The 7,259-nt window shown below is 44.4% G+C and overlaps 1 pseudogene; it reads right to left on the reverse strand.

Annotated features, from left to right (window-relative positions):
- Nucleotides 1-283: 283 nt before the first annotated feature.
- LOC118986789 (60S ribosomal protein L7-like) lies at nt 284-1,028 on the reverse strand (annotated as a pseudogene).
- Between the last annotated feature and the right edge of the window lie 6,231 nt (nt 1,029-7,259).

Consider the following 7,259-nt stretch of genomic DNA (forward strand, 5'->3'; position numbering starts at 1 on the left):
CAACAAACTCCTCAAGCTGCTTTCTGCCTCAGACCTTTCCTCAGGCTGACTGGTCCCTCTGCCTGCAGCACCTTCCCAGGCAGAACACTTGCTGGGTGAACCCCTATTCATCCCTCAGATCTCAGCTTTGATACCCCTTTCTCTGGGATATCCTTAGAATTTCTCAGAGCTTTCACTACATGGTGCGGTGGTCACCTGTGCATTCTTTTTTTTTTTTTTTCAATTTTAAAGCAGCTCCTGTTTGTTAACTGACCAGATTACCAAAATGACCAAGGTAGATACCTTAGTTCATCCTTCTAGTAAGCTTGGTGATCTGGTCCTCCCTGTTACCAGCATCTCCACCTTCTAGAAGATGAGTGGTCTTTCTCTTCATCCCACCTCGTGGAGGAGATAATTTGAAGGGCCACAGGAAGTCGTTTGCTTCTTTGAAGCGTTTTCCAACAGTATAGATCCCATGAATCAGATCCTCCATGCAGATTATGCCGTATTTACCAGGAGACCGAGCAATCAATGCTTTATCTGTCAGGGCAATTCATTTTTTTGTTAATTTTCCCACACCCACGCTTGTAGATCGATGATTCATTTACTGACTTCAGGTTAGGGTACCCCCATGCAATATATGGTTCCACAATCCTCAGCATGTTAATCGAAGCCTTGTTGACCTTAACAAAGGTACCATCGAAGATCTGGTGAAGGCCAAGAAACTGCAGCACCTTTCGGATCTTTGGGCTCCCACCATAGATACCTTTGATCCTGATGACAAATGCCAGTTCTGCAGGTACATAGAAGTTGCCAGCTTTCCTTGCCATTCTAGCCATTTGAATCTCAGTTCTGCACACCTGCCTCTGTTCCTTGTGATAGTGCTTAGCTTTTTCATAGATAAGCTTCCTCCTTGCCTTTCGAAGCATCTTTTAGGCAAACCTCTTTCTCAGGTGCTTGACTTTCAGCTCTGCAAAATTCCTTTGCTTTTTCCTAAGGGTTTCTGGTGCAGCAGGAACCTTCTTCCTCTTCTCTTCTGCGCCCTTCATGGTTCCAACCAGAAAAAAAAAAGAGGCCACCTGAGGATTCTTGACTATATCCCTCGCTCGGTGGAGAACCATTTGAAAACAAAGACCTTAACTTAGGCTTGCCAGCTAAAAAGCAGATGCCTGAGTAGATTTGGATTTCAAATAAATGAGAATTCTTTAAAAATATCATTATATTTCTACACTATTTTTATATGCTAAATCTGGACACCATTCCACAATTTTCTTCAGCACCTAACCCAGAGCCAACGTACAGTGAGCACTCAGCAACTATTTACTGAATAAATGAAGGTGGATCTGGTGAGCCTTGTGCTGATACGGGAGTGAAATCCCGACAGGAGAGGACGCCGCATCTGTAAAAAGAGAGAGTGCACAGCTCTCACACACCACACCGGCTGATAGCACGTCCGTGGCTTTCAAATAGAGTAGCAACTAATAGAAGCAAATTGTACAACCAACATTAAATCATTTATGGGACTCGGTTATGTGGATTGTCAAAGACAAAATCTAATTACCTAATAAGAACAAAGAAAATCTTATCCAGAGACATCTGCGCTCATGGCCCTCACCATCATACACTTCCTCCTTAAAGGAGACCTGGAGAACTGTCCTCTTACGAGAAAACTTAAACAGGAGCCAGGAAAGTATTAACTCTGCAGTTTCAGATTCTAGGTTTTCAAAGACCTAGCCTTGAGTCCTAGGTGGATGAGTCTAGACTACGTGGAGCCTGGAACTGTATTAACATACGTGCATGGGAAAATCAATTCGTTTAATCTGCCCAACAGCCCTACGGACTAGCAGCCAAAGTTGAAACTATCTTGTCTGAGTTCATGTTTGGAGAAATCAGAGCAGAGCGCTTGATCCCTAGACCTGTGCTCATAACAACCAGACCATCCATCCTGTCTGCATCCTTGACTCTCAAAGACATAAAAATCACATATAAACATCCATTTGAATTTTTAAAATTCAATCATCAATGAGAAAACACCACTAGGGCCACAATGTCAAATACAATTTCACAATTAGAATAGAAATGGCTTCTGCATGATTAACAAGAGAATGTATGTGATTAAGAGGGGTAGTGTGTACCTTGGAGGGCCTCGATCTGGCACAAAGGTAATTGATTGATAGAAAAATAATGTTGGGGCATTGCTTCAGCAAATGTGCTTTTGACCTCCTTCTGGACCTTACAGGTTTTCTCTTCTAATCTAATAGTTTGTTCTGGTGCAAGACCCAGTCTTGGACTACCCAGCCCACACAACCACCTTCTCAACCCCACGGGACACATACTTCACCCAAAGGTTCTTTTGTCTCAAGCACTGATGTCTGGAGAACGGGGTCTCCCCCAGTCCTCAGGTGCAGCACTTAGTTTCTTGGCCCTTGATCTTCCCCTTCATTCTCTTGCTCACTATCCTACTTCTCAGACTTGAATTGCTCTTGGGACAGTGGTTTGCATTTGCTCAGCAGTTGCAGCAAAAACAGTTTCTATACCAGACATTACTCCAAGTCCCTGCCATGGGTCACAGCCAGGACTTCCGTCGTCCCCACAGGGGAAAGTGGAGATGGCGGGCATTGTGGGTGGCGGAGCCTGCCGGAGCAAAGCTGCAGAAGCTGGAAAATAGTAACATTACTCAGCAAAAATTATGCTAGATTTTTTACTTTGATAGCCAGTTTAGGTAAGCAGCTTGTGTTCTCTCAGAAGAGAAATAAAAACGTGTTTCTAGCTTTTTATTACAAATATTATGTGTAGTTGCTTTTAAAATGAATTAGCAGATCTCCTCAAACTACCTGGCAGTGGGCTGAACACAGCCAGGATGAGATCTGTTCCCACAGTAGCTTCATGAAGGAAAATAGCTCTTAACACAAGAAAAATATGCACGGTAAATGCTCGGCTTTTTAACCCCTTTGCATGTCATTAGCAGCCTGACCTTTTGGGCTGGGCCTTCTGAGTACTCTGTGCTTCTTTTTCCAAAGAATCCTCCCAGCCACTTTTCCAGTGTGGGTTCAGGTTGTGACTCTCTCCCTGTGAAACAGCCAGTGAGGGTGGTAGGATTTACACGCTTAGCTGTGTTCTAGGTAACACGGTAGCGTTTTGTCTAAGGAAGAGAGGAGACGCACCACGATAAAGAGGTTGCCCTTCTCTCGCGTTTCTCAGGCACAGGCCCATGGGACATGGCGGAGAGGGGAAGCTTGGATCCGTGGAGACAATGGAAGCTTTGATTTCTTGTTTTTGTGGTATCTAGACTCAGAAAAAAGTAATGAGGAGAATGTTAATATTAAAGATTATACACCCAAGTGTGCCACATTTGTGGCCTTTACACTGTGAAGAGCATCCAAAAATTGAGAAAACATTCTTCCAGTATTCGAAACCTTGGATCCAATTCAACAAAGAGATGGTTCGTGGCACTGGAACAAGGGGAGTTTCAACATGGGTCAATATTGTTTCATTTTTGTCTGAACATTTTTATTTAAGTAAAAGGAAATAAAACTAAAGGGGTAACAAGAAAACCGAAGAAGAGGAGTAGAGGAGGCACTGCGAAGAGATTGGTAAGAATTCATAATATTTGAGAATGTTAGGTGCCAGAGAGAACGGTGGTCCTAGGGAGAGTCACTCATTTGGCCATTCATGCAACAGCTGTTTACTGAGCAACCGCTAGGTTGCCAGGCACTGGGCTTGGCTCTGTAGGCTTGTGGTGTCCTGTCCTTACCTCCCGTTCCCTGCCGTTCATCTCTGCAAACCACCCAAGTCCACAGGGCGCTGGTGGAGGACACCATTGGCTTACATGTTGACGAATGCAGGAGTCACCTTCTGGTTTTTATTTCACTTAAATTCTTCATAACATTTGACACTGTTGGCTACTCCCTTCCTCTTCAATTTCTCTCCCCCCTTTGCATTCAGAAAAGTCCTTTCCCCTAATTTTCCTAGGACCTCTGTCAATATTCCTTCACTCTTTGGTGACTCTTCCATCATCCTTTGCTCCTTCCCAGCAGTGTTCACTAGAGCTGTCCTTAGCCCTCATGTACCCCAGGCCACATGCTGGCCTGCAGTGATTTCATCTACAGTGGCTTCAATTGCCACCACTCCAGAGAAATCCCAGGCCAGGCCACTCTTCCAGGAAAACGGTTTGCTGAACTGAGCATCTTTCCTTTAAAATTCATTGTGTCCTCTAGTATCAAACTATTGCACCATCCACCCACTGCCCAAATCGGTAATTCAGCAGTCACATTATCCTCTTTCCACCTTCTTCCTTCAGTCCTGAGTCATCACTACTATAATGACATTGTCAGTCTGTTTAAAACTTCTCGTCTGGACACTGCAATGACTCATCCACTGACTACAGCCTTGTTCCCGTCTCAGCTTCCACACTACTGCCACTTCCTTTCCTTGTTTAGGATGTCCTCAATGATTCCGGACAACTTCAAAGGTGAAATTAATGTCCATTGGTTCATTTCGTGTGGCCCTTGGTGACTTATCTCTGTTCTCTACTTGACCACACAGGATTGCTTCTCTGTCACCCACCCAAAGTGCATTCAGATCCTGGGACAGGTGAAACCCTTTCAATCATGCCATTTCATCTGCTTAAATTTCTCTTCTCTCCTTTTTTATCACCTTGAATCTTTCTAAACATAACTTCGTTTTTCCTAACCCTCAGTCTGATTATATATCCCTCTCCTGTGTTCCCACACCGTGGATGTGGCACCTGTCAGACAACTGTAATTGCTGATGTACATATATGTCTTTCTTTGTCAATTCTTGAGAGACCATGATTTACCTAATTCATATTTGTCTGAGCATGGCCTTACTCACCCCCAGGCTGATCTGTCATAAGGTGCACACTTATGTGTACTTACTTGTGGGAGGGTGCAAGCGTGGAGAGAGAGAAAGAGGAAGAGAGGAGATGAGAGCAGAAAGGGAGAAGAGAGGGGAGGAGAGGAGCGGAGGGGAGAATAAGGGAAGGAAAGGAAGGGGAGGGAAGGGAGGGGAGGGGAGGGGAGGGGAGGGGAGATGAAAAATAAGGATAAAAGTATCAGTTTATTGGTATAGCTTGGAGTCAAAATTTGGGAGAGAATTTTTCTCCAGTTACACCCATCTTCTCTGTGAAATGCAAAATAAAGTTGTCTTCTAAATGGGAAGCTGGGGGAAAATGATAAAGCCTTGAAATAGTTATGGTGGGAAACAGGAAAATGTGTACACTAGAGACATGCAGGACTTCTGCACAGCAGTGATGGCCTGGCTGAGTTCACAGACCTGAACTTTATAGTCTCTCCTCACCCATTAACATTCTTATGGACTCTGACAGGTTTCCATTGTGGCCAACTCCCTTCTATATCACTCAGAAAACTCTGTGGCACACTGGCAAATTTGTACCTCATGGAAGTCAGCTGGGAAATTTACCTGCCTGGGTTTCTGTAAAAAAACCCCAGGACACATATAAAACTGCAGTCTCCTGTGTCCCAGGCTTCCCTGAAGCTACTTCCAGAAGACAGCACACCCTTATCCGCTGAACAACTCGGACTGAACATATTCCAGAAAGAATGTCACAACTTAGAAAACTCTGCTGGCTGCATGGTCAAAACCAGTTTCCCACCTGACTTTGAGCCCCCTCCAAGTGACTGTGACATTCACTCTAAAATTTATGTTGATACAAGAATAGAAATCCCAGCCTAAAACAATCATCAATTCAACTCAAATTGGCCATTTTAAAATGGAGCAATCTGGCCCACGCGTTCCCTGCGTCGCTGAGGGCAGTCGGTGCTGCAGCGTTCAGCTTTTAGCCCCACATCCCTTTATGAGGGCTGTGTGAGGTCGCAGGAAGCTGTTCGTATGAGGATCACAATGAAACCAAACCCAGTGTTTTCCTGCATCCTTGGGAGTAGGAGCTGGGAAGACATGGTTCTCAATCTCTGGCCTGCCTCAGCGAGGCGACGGCCACCTCTCTCAAATCGCATCTAATAGTTTCCCACTAAAATATTCATCGACCTCTTCTCAAGGGCATTGATTCCTCAACTGTGCCTGAGAGTCAAATGATGTGTAAAAAGTAGTCCTGGCATGAAATCCAAAGACCTACAGCCAAGATTGCTTTAACCAGCAAAGCTTTCATTTAGAATGGAAGGACAGATAAAGTCAAGTTCAAGGAGGTCATCATCACCAAGCCCTTATTATATGAAATGTTAAAGGGACTTATCTAAGAAAAAGAAGATAAAAAATATGAACAGTGAAAGGACAGCAAACTCACAGTTATCAACAACCACACCTTAAACAAAAGCAACCCAGGAGGACAGCTAGATCAGGAGTGGAACCATAGAAATGAAGAACACATAGAGGTTTAGCAACAGGGGAGTGGGAGGAGGAGAAGGGGGGAGAAGGTACAGGAAATAGCATAGACAGTAGGTAGAAAATAGATAGGGCGAGGGCAAGAATAGTAGGGGAAATATAGAATCTAAAGAACTTGAGACACGTGGTTATAAACTAAGGGGGGGAGAATGGTGGGGGAGGGGGTGTGCGGGTGGAGGGGAATGAAGGGGAATAGAACAACTGTAATGGTATAATCAATAAAATATATATATTTTTAAAAAGTAGTCCTGGATGAAGTACTGCCCAGAGTGCAGTTCTTTGCAGTCAAGAGCCAAGGCTGCTTTCCATAATTTTGGCGACAAAACTGGAAACCTGATTCCTCAGAGCTCTAAAACTCGCCTTTGCCTTGTGAATGAGACTGATCTGCAGGTTTTCTTAGGGATGCAAACTGATTGAAAGGGCAAAGGAAGGAAGTGAAAATGCTCATAGAAAATAATGCAAAATACTCTAATGAAATAATTCAGAGGCTGTTCTTAAAGGAAAAGTGGAATATCAAGAATGTCATCTCTGCCTCTCTCTTCCTCACTCTCTCTCTCCTTCTCTCCCTTGCCCCTAATGTAGGGTGGGTAGATTATACAGAGGATTATTTACTAAAACCCTGAAGCCCAAAAGCTGCCTCTCCCAGTAGGTTCGCCAAGGACTCAGTCCTCCTCTACAGTGGCATTTACAGCATCCCCAGTTTTACAGCCAATCCAGTTCAGAGCCGTCAGTAGGGGGTTAATACAAGCCCTAGTCAACACAATACTAGAGGCATTCGCATCCGAGGCCTACAGTTGCTGCATAGGCACATTTGGCCCACGTTTCCAAAGAGGCAGTAGCTGTTACTGCAGAGAGCACACTGCCTGCCACTGCTGGACCATTAGTATGGAAATGAGGCA

Source organism: Sturnira hondurensis, unplaced genomic scaffold (genome assembly GCF_014824575.4).
Source record: "Sturnira hondurensis isolate 20B ecotype Veracruz unplaced genomic scaffold, ASM1482457v3 Scaffold0004474, whole genome shotgun sequence".
Classification (NCBI taxonomy): domain Eukaryota; kingdom Metazoa; phylum Chordata; class Mammalia; order Chiroptera; family Phyllostomidae; genus Sturnira; species Sturnira hondurensis.